The sequence below is a fragment of the Heptranchias perlo genome, unplaced genomic scaffold (assembly GCF_035084215.1).
Source record: "Heptranchias perlo isolate sHepPer1 unplaced genomic scaffold, sHepPer1.hap1 HAP1_SCAFFOLD_56, whole genome shotgun sequence".
NCBI classification, from domain to species: Eukaryota; Metazoa; Chordata; class Chondrichthyes; order Hexanchiformes; family Hexanchidae; genus Heptranchias; species Heptranchias perlo.
Genome location: NW_027139581.1, coordinates 2,648,712 through 2,663,124, shown reverse-complemented (window position 1 = coordinate 2,663,124; position 14,413 = coordinate 2,648,712). Strand labels below are relative to the sequence as shown.

General features: G+C 48.3%; 1 pseudogene; it reads right to left on the bottom strand.

Moving 5' to 3' along the window:
- LOC137315744 (zinc finger protein 271-like) overlaps positions 1–9,935 on the bottom strand; it is a 31,533-nt pseudogene extending 21,598 nt beyond the window's left edge.
- Positions 9,936–14,413: the final 4,478 nt, after the last annotated feature.

Here is a 14,413-nt window from a genome sequence, read left to right as displayed (position 1 = left end):
TGAGGTCTGGGGATAATGTTCACTGTTTTATATTGGGGTCTGGGGGATAATGTTCGCTGTTTTTTTGGGGTCTGGGGGGATAATGTTCACTGTTTTATATTGGGGTCTGGGGGGAATAATGTTCACTGTTTTATATTGGGGTCTGGGGGGGATAATGTTCACTGTTTTATATTGGGGTCTGGGGGGATAATGTTCACTGTTTTTTTGGGGGTCTGGGGGGATAATGTTCACTGTTTTCTATTGGGGTCTGGGGGGGATAATGTTCACTGTTTTATATTGGGGTCTGGGGGATAATGTTCGCTGTTTTTTTTGGGGTCTGGGGGGTTAATGTTCACTGTTTTATATTGGGGTCTGGGGGGGATAATGTTCACTGTTTTATATTGGGGTCTGGGGGGATAATGTTCACTGTTTTCTATTGGGGTCTGGGGGGACAATGTTCACTGTTTTATATTGGGGTCTGTGGATAATGTTCACTGTTTTATATTGGGGTCTGGGGGGGATAATGTTCACTGTTTTATATTGGGGTCTGGGGGGGATAATGTTCACTGTTTTATATTGGGGTCTGGGAGGATAATGTTCACTGTTTTCTATTGGGGTCTGGGGGGACAATGTTCACTGTTTTCTATTGGGGTCTGGGGGGATAATGTTCACTGTTTTCTATTGGGGTCTGGGGGGATAATGTTCACTGTTTTATATTGGGGTCTGGGGGGATAATGTTCACTGTTTTTTATTGGGGTCTGGGGGGGATAATGTTCACTGTTCTGTATTGGGGTCTGGGGGGGATAATGTTCAATGTTTTATATTGAGGTCTGGGGATAATGTTCACTGTTTTATATTGGGGTCTAGGGGGTATAATATTCACTGTTTTATTTTGGGGTCTGGGGGTGATAATGTTCACTGTTTTATATTGGGGTCTGGGGGGGTTAATGTTCAGTGTTTTATATTGGGGTCTGGGGATAATGTTCACTGTTTTATGTTGGGGTCTGGGGGGGATAATGTTCACTGTTTTATGTTGGGGTCTGGGAGGGATAATGTTCACTGTTTTATATTGGGGTCTGGGGGGGATAATGTTCACTGTTTTCTATTGGGGTCTGGGGGGGATAATGTTCACTGTTTTCTATTGGGGTCTGGGAGGGATAATGTTCACTGTTTTATATTGGGGTCTGGGGGGGATAATGTTCACTGTTTTATATTGGGGTCTGGGGGATAATGTTCGCTGTTTTTTTGGGGTCTGGGGGGATAATGTTCACTGTTTTATATTGGGGTCTGGGGGCGAACAATGTTCACTGTTTTATATTGGGGTCTGGGGGGGATCATGTTCACTGTTTTATATTGGGGTCTGGGGGGATAATGTTCACTGTTTTCTATTGGGGTCTTGGGGGGATAATGTTCACTGTTTTTTTTGGGGTCTGTGGATAATGTTCACTGTTTTATATTGGGGTCTGGGGGGGATAATATTCACTGTTTTTTTTGGGATCTGTGGATAATGTTCACTGTATTATATTGGGGTCTGGGGGGATAATGTTCACTGTTTTATATTGGGGTCTGGGGGGACAATGTTCACTGTTTTTTTTTGGGGTCTGTGGATAATGTTCACTGTTTTATATTGGGGTCTGGGGGGGATAATGTTCACTGTTTTATATTGGGGTCTGGGGGGGATAATGTTCACTGTTTTATATTGGGGTCTGGGGGGATAATATTCACTGTTTTATATTGGGGTCTGGGGGGGATAATGTTCACTGTTTTATATTGGGGTCTGGGGGGGATAATGTTCACTGTTTTCTTTTGGGGTCTGGGGGGGATAATGTTCACTGTTTTTTTGGGGGTCTGTGGATAATGTTCACTGTTTTATATTGGGGTCTGGGGGGGATAATGTTCACTGTTTTATATTGGGGTCTGGGGGGGATAATGTTCACTGTTTTATATTGGGGTCTGGAGGGATAATGTTCACTGTTTTATATTGGGGTCTGGGGGATAATGTTCACTGTTTTATATTGGGGTCTGGGGGGATAATGTTCACTGTTTTATATTGGGGTCTGGGGGATAATGTTCACTGTTTTATATTAGGGTCTGGGGGGGATAATGTTCACTGTTTTATTTTGGGGTCTGGGGGGGATAATGTTCACTGTTTTTTTTGGGGTCTGGGGGGATAATGTTCACTGTTTTCTATTGGGGTCTGGGGGAGATAATGTTCACTGTTTTATATTGGGGTCTGGGGGATAATGTTCGCTGTTTTTTTTGGGGTCTGGGGGGTTAATGTTCACTGTTTTATATTGGGGTCTGGGGGGGATAATGTTCACTGTTTTATATTGGGGTCTGGGGGGATAATGTTCACTGTTTTATATTGGGGTCTGGGGGGATAATGTTCACTGTTTTCTATTGGGGTCTGGGGGGGATAATGTTCACTGTTTTATATTGGGGTCTGGGGGATAATATTCAATGTTTTTTTTGGGGTCTGGGGGGATAATGTTCACTGTTTTATATTGGGGTCTGGGGGGATAATGTTCACTGTTTTATATTGGGGTCTGGGGGGATAATGTTCACTGTTTTCTATTGGGGTCTGGGGGGACAATGTTCACTGTTTTATATTGGGGTCTGTGGATAATGTTCACTGTTTTATATTGGGGTCTGGGGGGGATAATGTTCACTGTTTTATATTGGGGTCTGGGGGGGATAATGTTCACTGTTTTCTATTGGGGTCTGGGGGGGATAATGTTCACTGTTTTCTATTGGGGTCTGGGAGGGATAATGTTCACTGTTTTATATTGGGGTCTGGGGGGGATAATGTTCACTGTTTTCTTTTGGGGTCTGGGGGGGATAATGTTCACTGTTTTATATTGGGGTCTGGGGGGATAATGTTCACTGTTTTCTATTGGGGTCTGGGGGGGATAATGTTCACTGTTTTTTTTGGGGTCTGTGGATAATGTTCACTGTATTATATTGGGGTCTGGGGGGATAATGTTCACTGTTTTATATTGGGGTCTGGGGGGACAATGTTCACTGTTTTTTTTGGGGTCTGTGGATAATGTTCACTGTTTTATATTGGGGTCTGGGGGGGATAATGTTCACTGTTTTATATTGGGGTCTGGGGGGGATAATGTTCACTGTTTTATATTGGGGTCTGGGGGGGATAATGTTCACTGTTTTATATTGGGGTCTGGGGGGATAATGTTCACTGTTTTATATTGGGGTCTGGGGGGATAATGTTCACTGCTTTATATTGGGGTCTGGGGGGGATAATGTTCACTGTTTTATATTGGGGTCTGGGGGGGATAATGTTCACTGTTTTATATTGGGGTCTGGGGGGATAATGTTCACTGTTTTATATTGGGGTCTGGGGGGATAATGTTCACTGTTTTATATTGGGGTCTGGGGGGGATAATGTTCACTGTTTTATATTGGGGTCTGGGGGGGATAATGTTCACTGTTTTATATTGGGGTCTGAGGGGATAATGTTCACTGTTTTATATTGGGGTCTGGGGGATAATGTTCACTGTTTTATATTGGGGTCTGGGGCGGCACTCGGTGTTTTCGCAAGTCTGCGTCTCCTGCGCCTGCTCAGCTCACACTGTCCAACAATGGGCCTCTCCCACCCCTCAGCTCACACTGTCCAACAATGGGCCTCTCCCACCCCTCAGCTCACACTGTCCAACAATGGGCCTCTCCCACCCCTCAGCTCACACTGTCCAACAATGGGCCTCTCCCACCCCTCAGCTCACACTGTCCAACAATGGGCCTCTCCCACCCCTCAGCTCACACTGTCCAACAATGGGCCTCTCCCACCCCTCAGCTCACACTGTCCAACAATGGGCCTCTCCCACCTCTCTCTGTGTGGCTTTAAACAGATGGAACCCTGTGGGGTGGAGCAAACATTTCAAATTTGTTAGTAAAATGGATGAATTCAGGACAGACAGCAGGGATTATTTGAGGAAATAACACAGTGTGGTGAGGAAGGGAATTCAGTGGGTGTTGTGTAGATGGATTGTCTAAAGGTGTTTGAGAAGGTGCCGCACAGGAGGCTTGTTGATAAAATTAAGGCTCACGGAATTGAAGGGAGTGGGGCAGCGTGGACAGGAAGTTGGGGAAAGGGCAGAAAACAGAGAGTCGTGGATAATGGATATTGTTCAGACTGGAGGGATGTAAACAGTGGTGTCCCCCAGGGTCAGTGTTGGGTCCATTGCTCTTCTCAATGCAGGGAAATGATCAGGGCTCGGGTATATAGGGCACAAGATGAAAATCTCCAGATAATTCAAATGCCACCAAGATAGGGAGTGTGGGGAACTGTGAAGAGGACTGGAAGTGACTTCAGTGTCACGGACACTGGATAATAAATTGGACAGATAGATGGCAGATGAAATTTAATGCAGAGAAATGTGAAGTGATACATTTTGGGGAGAGGAAAAGTGAGAGGCTCCGTTGATAAAGCTGTTCAGAAACGATATCCCAGATTTTAATAAATAGGGGTGAATAGTGTTAATCATTGGTTATTGATTGCTGTACACTGTCCCAAACACTCCCAGGGCAGGTACAGCACGGGTTAGATACAGAGTAAAGCTCCCTCTGCACTGTCCCATCACACTCCCAGGGCAGGTACAGCACGGGTTAGAAACAGAGTAAAGCTCCCTCTACACTGTCTCATCAAACACTCCCAGGGCAGGTACAGGGTTAGATACAGAGTAAAGCTCCCTCTACACTGTCTCATCAAACACTCCCAGGGCAGGTACAGGGTTAGATACAGAGTAAAGCTCCCTCTGCACTGTCCCATCAAACACTCCCGGGGCAGGGACAGCACGGGTTAGATACAGAGTAAAGCTCCCTCTGCACTGTCCCATCAAACACTCCCGGGGCAGGTACAGCACGGGTTAGATACAGAGTAAAGCTCCCTCTACACTGTCCCATCAAACACTCCCGGGGCAGGTACAGCACGGGTTAGATACAGAGTAAAGCTCCCTCTGCACTGTCCCATCAAACACTCACAGGACAGGTACAGCACGGGTTAGATACAGAGTAAAGCTCCCTCGACACTGTCCCATCAAACACTCCCGGGGCAGGTACAGCACGGGTTAGATACAGAGTAAAGCTCCCTCTGCACTGTCCCATCAAACACTCCCGGGGCAGGTACAGCACGGGTTAGATACAGAGTAAAGCTCCCTCTGCACTGTCCCATCAAACACTCCCAGGGCAGGTACAGCACGGGTTAGATACAGAGTAAAGCTCCCTCCACACTGTCCCATCAAACACTCCCAGGGCAGGTACAGCACGGGTTAGATGCAGAGTAAAGCTCCCTCTGCACTGTCCCATCAAACACTCCCAGGGCAGGTACAGCACGGGTTAGATACAGAGTAAAGCTCCGTCGACACTGTCTCATTAAACACTCGCAGGGCAGGTACAGGGTTAGATACAGAGTAAAGCTCCCTCTGCACTGTCCCATCAAACACTCCCAGGGCAGGTACAGCACGGGTTAGATACAGAGTAAAGCTCCCTCTACACTGTCCCATCAAACACTCCCGGGGCAGGTACAGCACGGGTTAGATACAGAGTAAAGCTCCCTCTGCACTGTCCCATCAAACACTCCCAGGGCAGGTACAGCACGGGTTAGATACAGAGTAAAGCTCCCTCTACACTGTCCCATCAAACACTCCCAGGGCAGGTACAGCACGGGTTCGATACAGAGTAAAGCTCCCTCTGCACTGTCCCATCAAACACTCCCGGGGCAGGTACAGCACGGGTTAGATACAGAGTAAAGCTCCCTCTACACTGTCTCATCAAACACTCCCAGGGCAGGTACAGGGTTAGATACAGAGTAAAGCTCCCTCTGCACTGTCCCATCAAACACTCCCGGGGCAGGGACAGCACGGGTTAGATACAGAGTAAAGCTCCCTCTGCACTGTCCCATCAAACACTCCCGGGGCAGGTACAGCACGGGTTAGATACAGAGTAAAGCTCCCTCTACACTGTCCCATCAAACACTCCCGGGGCAGGTACAGCACGGGTTCGATACAGAGTAAAGCTCCCTCTACACTGTCCCATCAAACACTCCCGGGGCAGGTACAGCACGGGTTAGATACAGAGTAAAGCTCACTCCACACTGTCCCATCAAACACTCCCAGGGCAGGTACAGCACGGGTTAGATACAGAGTAAAGCTCCCTCTACACTGTCCCATCAAACACTCCCGGGGCAGGTACAGCACGGGTTAGATACAGAGTAAAGCTCCCTCTACACTGTCTCATCAAACACTCCCAGGGCAGGTACAGGGTTAGATACAGAGTAAAGCTCCCTCTGCACTGTCCCATCAAACACTCCCGGGGCAGGGACAGCACGGGTTAGATACAGAGTGAAGCTCCCTCCACACTGTCCCATCAAACACTCCCGGGGCAGGTACAGCACGGGTTAGATACAGAGTAAAGCTCCCTCTGCACTGTCCCATCAAACACTCCCGGGGCAGGTACAGCACGGGTTAGATACAGAGTAAAGCTCCCTCTGCACTGTCCCATCAAACACTCCCAGGGCAGGTACAGCACGGGTTAGATACAGAGTAAAGCTCCCTCTACACTGTCCCATCAAACACTCCCAGGGCAGGTACAGCACAGGTTAGATACAGAGTAAAGCTCCCTCTACACTGTCCCATCAAACACTCCCAGGGCAGGTACAGCACAGGTTAGATACAGAGTAAAGCTCCCTCTGCACTGTCCCATCAAACACTCCCAGGGCAGGTACAGGGTTAGATACAGAGTAAAGCTCCCTCTACACTGTCTCATCAAACACTCCCAGGGCAGGTACAGGGTTAGATACAGAGTAAAGCTCCCTCTACACTGTCTCATTAAACACTCCCAGGGCAGGTACAGGGTTAGATACAGAGTAAAGCTCCCTCTGCACTGTCCCATCAAACACTCCCGGGGCAGGGACAGCACGGGTTAGATACAGAGTAAAGCTCCCTCTGCACTGTCCCATCAAACACTCCCGGGGCAGGTACAGCACGGGTTAGATACAGAGTAAAGCTCCCTCTACACTGTCCCATCAAACACTCCCGGGGCAGGTACAGCACGGGTTCGATACAGAGTAAAGCTCCCTCTACACTGTCCCATCAAACACTCCCGGGGCAGGTACAGCACGGGTTAGATACAGAGTAAAGCTCCCTCCACACTGTCCCATCAAACACTCCCAGGGCAGGTACAGCACGGGTTAGATACAGAGTAAAGCTCCCTCCACACTGTCCCATCAAACACTCCCGGGGCAGGGACAGCACGGGTTAGATACAGAGTAAAGCTCCCTCTGCACTGTCCCATCAAACACTCCCGGGGCAGGTACAGCACGGGTTAGATACAGAGTGAAGCTCCCTCTACACTGTCCCATCAAACACTCCCGGGGCAGGTACAGCACGGGTTAGATACAGAGTAAAGCTCCCTCTGCACTGTCCCATCAAACACTCCCGGGGCAGGTACAGCACGGGTTAGATACAGAGTAAAGCTCCCTCTGCACTGTCCCATCAAACACTCCCAGGGCAGGTGCAGCACGGGTTAGATACAGAGTAAAGCTCCCTCTACACTGTCACATCAAACACTCCCAGGGCAGGTACAGCACAGGTTAGATACAGAGTAAAGCTCCCTCTACACTGTCCCATCAAACACTCCCAGGGCAGGTACAGCACAGGTTAGATACAGAGTAAAGCTCCCTCTGCACTGTCCCATCAAACACTCCCAGGGCAGGTACAGGGTTAGATACAGAGTAAAGCTCCCTCTACACTGTCTCATCAAACACTCCCAGGGCAGGTACAGGGTTAGATACAGAGTAAAGCTCCCTCTACACTGTCTCATCAAACACTCCCAGGGCAGGTACAGGGTTAGATACAGAGTAAAGCTCCCTCTGCACTGTCCCATCAAACACTCCCGGGGCAGGGACAGCACGGGTTAGATACAGAGTAAAGCTCCCTCTGCACTGTCCCATCAAACACTCCCGGGGCAGGTACAGCACGGGTTAGATACAGAGTAAAGCTCCCTCTACACTGTCCCATCAAACACTCCCGGGGCAGGTACAGCACGGGTTAGATACAGAGTAAAGCTCCCTCTGCACTGTCCCATCAAACACTCCCGGGGCAGGTACAGCACGGGTTAGATACAGAGTAAAGCTCCCTCTGCACTGTCCCATCAAACACTCCCAGGGCAGGTACAGCACGGGTTAGATACAGAGTAAAGCTCCCTCTACACTGTCCCATCAAACACTCCCAGGGCAGGTACAGCACGGGTTAGATACAGAGTAAAGCTCCCTCTACACTGTCCCATCAAACACTCCCAGGGCAGGTACAGCACGGGTTAGATACAGAGTAAAGCTCCCTCTACACTGTCCCATCAAACACTCCCAGGGCAGGTACAGCACGGGTTAGATACAGAGTAAAGCTCCCTCTACACTGTCCCATCAAACACTCCCAGGGCAGGTACAGCACGGGTTAGATACAGAGTAAAGCTCCCTCTACACTGTCCCATCAAACACTCCCAGTTCAGGTACAGCACGGGTTAGATACAGAGTAAAGCTCCCTCTACACTGTCCCATCAAACACTCCCAGGGCAGGTACAGCACGGGTTAGATACAGAGTAAAGCTCCCTCTACACTGTCCCATCAAACACTCCCAGGGCAGGTACAGCACGGGTTAGATACAGAGTAAAGCTCCCTCTACACTGTCCCATCAAACACTCCCAGGGCAGGTACAGCACGGGTTAGATACAGAGTAAAGCTCCCTCTACACTGTCCCATCAAACACTCCCAGGGCAGGTACAGCACGGGTTAGATACAGAGTAAAGCTCCCTCTACACTGTCCCATCAAACACTCCCAGTTCAGGTACAGCACGGGTTAGATACAGAGTAAAGCTCCCTCTACACTGTCCCATCAAACACTCCCAGGGCAGGTACAGCACGGGTTAGATACAGAGTAAAGCTCCCTCTACACTGTCCCATCAAACACTCCCAGGGCAGGTACAGCACGGGTTAGATACAGAGTAAAGCTCCCTCTACACTGTCCCATCAAACACTCCCAGGGCAGGTACAGCACGGGTTAGATACAGAGTAAAGCTCCCTCTACACTGTCCCATCAAACACTCCCAGTTCAGGTACAGCACGGGTTAGATACAGAGTAAAGCTCCCTCTACACTGTCCCATCAAACACTCCCAGGGCAGGTACAGCACGGGTTAGATACAGAGTAAAGCTCCCTCTACACTGTCCCATCAAACACTCCCAGGGCAGGTACAGCACGGGTTAGATACAGAGTAAAGCTCCCTCTACACTGTCCCATCAAACACTCCCAGTTCAGGTACAGCACGGGTTAGATACAGAGTAAAGCTCCCTCTACACTGTCCCATCAAACACTCCCAGGGCAGGTACAGCACGGGTTAGATACAGAGTAAAGCTCCCTCTACACTGTCCCATCAAACACTCCCAGGGCAGGTACAGCACGGGTTAGATACAGAGTAAAGCTCCCTCTACACTGTCCCATCAAACACTCCCAGGGCAGGTACAGCACGGGTTAGATACAGAGTAAAGCTCCCTCTACACTGTCCCATCAAACACTCCCAGTTCAGGTACAGCACGGGTTAGATACAGAGTAAAGCTCCCTCTACACTGTCCCATCAAACACTCCCAGGGCAGGTACAGCACGGGTTAGATACAGAGTAAAGCTCCCTCTACACTGTCCCATCAAACACTCCCGGGGCAGGTACAGCACGGGTTGAGATTCTGAGTGAAATATCCTGAAGGCCCGCCCACTCTGTTCCTGTACCAAGATGGCCGCGCATGCGCAGTGACGCTCCCTCCTCCTGTACCAAGATGGCGGCCGGTTACCCCGGTAACCCGGGTCTGTCCCCGGGGAGAAGTCCCGCAGTTGCCGTCCGGCTGCTCACACTCGGGACCAGAGGATCCGACTCGGTTCCTGCGGCCTCGCTCCATGTTTATAAGCCGTGGGGCGCGGCCTCCGCCCGGTTTCTCAGTGTCTTGTCCCCGGCCCCCCGCCTCCCTGCTCCCGACCCTCCGACTCCGTCTGGCGAACGCGCAGAGCCTCTCCCGCGCCTGCGCGCTGGGCTCCTGGAGACGTCAGAACCGAGGCCCCGCCCTCACCCACTGGCCCCGCCCCCTCATGGAGCTGCTCCCTCGCGCGAGGCCCCGCTGGTTTTGGGCGGAATGAGACCGCGCGCTGTTCCTCCTCCCACTGCCTGTGGGAATGGGGCAGATATTTAAAGGGACAGGCACTCCCCTTTGATTATAGTTCAAGGTGAGGAATCTTACAACACCAGGTTATAGTCCAACAAATTTATTTTAAAATCAAAAGCTTTCGGAGATTATCTCCTTCGTCAGATGAATGAATGAAAAGGTTCTCAAATCGCATATCTTATACTATGTTGGGACAGCATCACACCAATCAAAAGGTGTCGTTGTTCTTCAAACAGGCCAGTCACGGAGAACAGCACGTCCCAGTGCACTGGACATACATTGTGTCTATTACACAGGCAGGCAGAAAGAAACTCAAAATGGCAGAGAGAGAGAGAGAGAATTTTAAAAAACATATAAATTTTTTCCCCCTTTTTGCTGGTGGGGTTACGTGTAGCGTGACATGAACCCAAGATCCCGGTTGAGGCCGTCCTCATGGGTGCGGAACTTGGCTATCAACTTCTGCTCGACGATTTTGCGTTGTCGTGTGTCTCGAAGGCCGCCTTGGAGAACGCTTACTCTCTCTGCAATTTTGGAACAAAGGCGAGTAAATGGAGTTGAGGTCCAGATCAGCCACCATCTAATAGAATGGTGGAACAAGCTGGAGGGTCTGAATGGCCTCCTCCTGTTCCCATGCTCATGAGTGATTAATGTTAGCGGTCTGGCAAGCACCACAAGTGGGGTCTAATCGCGTCGACCCCGCCCCCCACAACAGCTTGTTTCAACAACAATTTGCCCCTGTGCAAGATCCTGCGGTAAACTTTAAAGAGGAGAGGTGTGAAATATTGGATAAGGTGAACATAACGAGAGAGGAAGTACTGGAAGGACTGGAATCCTTGATTGTTCATAAGTCACCAGGGCCGAATGGATTGTTTCCGAAGCTCTTGACGAAAGCCAGGGAGGAAATAGCGGATGCTCTGAGGATCATTTTCCAATCCTCACTAGATACAGGGGAGCTCCCGCAGGACTGGAATACTGCAAACGTAGTACCATTGTTTGAATAGGGTACGAGGGGAAGGCCGAACAATTATAGGCTGGTCAGTCTTACCTCGGTGGTGGGCAAACTATTAGAATCAATACTGAGAGATAGGATAAACTGTCACTTGGAAAGACATGGTTTAATCAGGGATAGTCAGCATGGATTTGTTCAGGGAAGGTCATGCCTGACAAATCTGATTGAATTCTTTGAGGAAGTGACAAGGAGGATTGATGAGGGTAGTGCAGTGGATGTTGTCTACCTGGAATTTGGTAAGGAATTTGACAAGGTCCCAAGTGGCAGACTGGTCAGAAAGGTAAAAGTCCATGGGATACAAGGAAATGTGGCAAATTGGATCCAAAAATTGGCTCAGTAACAGGAAACAAAGGGTCAAAGTCGATGGATGTCTTTGCGAATGGAAATCCGTTTCCGGTGGTGTGCCACGGGGCTCAGTGTTGGGTCCCTTGCAGTTTGTGGTATATATTAATGATTTGGACTTGAATGTCGAGGGCATAATTCGCAAATTTGCAAGCAACACAAAAATTGGATGTGTGGTTGATAGTGAAGAGGATAGCTGTCGACTCCAAGAAGATATCAATGGGTTGGTGGTGTGGGCGGAAAAGTGGCAAATGGAGTTCAACCCGGAGAAGACTGGGGGGAACAACAGCACTTGGGGAAGGCAACCAGTAAAAGGGAATACGCAATAAACGGGAATATATTGAGAGGGGTCGAGGAAGTGAGAGACCTTGGAGTGCATGTGCACAGGTCCCTGAAGGTGGCAGTACAGGTAGATAAGGTTGTGAAGAAGGCACACGGAATGCTCTCCGTTCTTAGCCGAGGTACAGAATACAAAAGCAGGGATGTAATGATGGAACTGTATAAAACGCTGGTAATGCCACAGCTGGAGTATTGTGCGCAGTTCTGGTCACCACATTACAGGAAGGACGTAATTGCTCTGGAGAGAGTGCAGAGGAGATTTACAAGAATGTTGCCAGGGCTTGAAAATTGCAGCTGCAAGGAGAGATTGGATAGGCTGGGGTTGTTTTCCTTGGAGCAGAGGAGGCTGAGGGGAGACTTGATTGAGGTGTACAAAATCATGAGGGGCCCAGGTTGAGGAGGCAGGAAGTACCTGTTTCCCCTAGCGGAGAGTTCAAGAACAAGAGGAAATAGATTTAAACTGATTGGCGGAAGGATTAGAGGCGACATGAGGAAAAGCTTTTTTTACCCAGAGGGCGGTGGGTGTATGGAATTCGGAGCCCGAATTGGTGGTAGAAGCAGGGACCCTCAACTCTTTTAAAAAGTACCTGGATCTGCACCTAAAGTGCTGTAAGCTGCAGGGCGACGGACCAGGTGCTGGGAGATGGGATTAGAATGGGCACATGGTTGTTCTTCGAGCTGGCGCGGACACGATGGGCCGAATGGCCATCTTCTGTGCTGAATCTTTTCCATGGTTCTATGGTTCTATCCCTTTTCAAAGCACTGATGTTGTCTCCCTTCCCGTTAGGTATTTTCACCGCTGAATTTCATTTGCCCCTTTCTATAACTACTTTAATCCAAATTATATTATGATCACAATTACCCAGATGTTCTCCCAATGAAACTCAGTCCACTTGCCTTACTTCATTCCATAAAATTGGATCCAGCACCGCCTCCTTCCTCTTTGGGCGAGAAACAGACTGATTAAGAAAGTTCTACAAAACACATTTTAGGAATTTTTCACCCTCCTTGCCCTTTACGATGTTGTTCCCCACAGTCTTCACTGTTTCTGTGGAAATAGTTCCAATATCTAACCCGAAGACAGTTTCCCTTCCTGGGCTTCATTCGATTGAATCTACACTGTGCTCTCGATGGCTTTAATGTAGTTTCTATAATGGGATGCACAAAGCTGCACACAATACTCTGGAATTGTGGGCCAACCCATGTTTTGTACAAATTTGTCATTGCTTCTTTATTTTTGCACTGTGTGACCCTACTTATAAAATTCAAAATGCTGTTTGCATTTGTTTATGATTTATGGAGCTGCCGTCACAATTCCATGGAATTATACATTTAAGTACTTAATTCTCACTTTCACTCAACATCATTCGGCGTCTTTTCATTAACTGTATACACAAATTCATTGATTTGCTTCCAATATCTATCACTTTACATTAAAATACAGCTTCCTCGTGTCTGCTCAATCCAGCCAAGCTGCCTGCATCGTTCTTTAATGTTGTTATAGTCTTCCTCATATTTTGCCAAACCCTGCTTTTGCTTCTCAGCAAAATTAGAGATTGTCTTAGTCCAAATCATCTCCAGAAACAGTGGGAGTTAGTGGCGTTTGCCACATGGACATTCCTTGATTAACCCGAGCACTGCTACCTGCTCCACAGTTTTAGATCTAATGATGGATTCTAAGAGTTTCTCCACAAACAAGATTGGAACCTTTGGTCTACACGTATCCAATGGATTTCTCTCTCCCTCCCGTACCAAAAACAACAATCTAATTTCATACCAAGACAACACAATGTCAGAACATACGGGGCCTTTCTCAATCAGCCCCAGGGAGCAGTGATATCGCAGATTGGATGGCAAAAAGTGAATCAGCCCCTAACCGACGAGACTAACGATTAAAGCTTCATCCGAGTCATCAGCCAGGGTGCAGTAAAATGAGTTATAACCAAAGAGAAAAAAGACAAATAATTAATAAATCTTCATCTTAGTAACTGTAGCTGGTTTCATCTTAGATAGCAGACTCCCTGAAGATTGCCTCACAGTGGGACAAACCTATTTCAATGTGCTGTCTGTGGACAAACCAATTTATGTTGTTCGAACAAAAAGATTTCTCCGAGTAGCTGCCGATGTTAATGTATCTCATCAAATCCGCCTATTATATAAATCTCTTTCTGATACAAGAATATTAGCCCAGAAATTACTTTTGCTCACACTGTGGACAACGAATGAACACATTCCAATGAAAATCAACAACAACTTGCATTCACAGACCGCCTTTAATGTAATAAACATTCCCAAGGGGATTCACAGGGGCTGGAAGTAAAACAGGCACAAACGGAATCAGGAGGGATGATGAAATCCTTCGGCAAGGAGGGTTTAAGGGGGGTGTAAAACGAGAGACGGAGGGGATAAGGTTGGTTTTAGTTGTGTGAAGGAATGGCCACCAATGGTGGGATGAAGACAGAGGAGGATGGTAAAGTATAACAATAACTACCTGGATTGAAAAAGCGCCTTCAACATGGATAAAAAT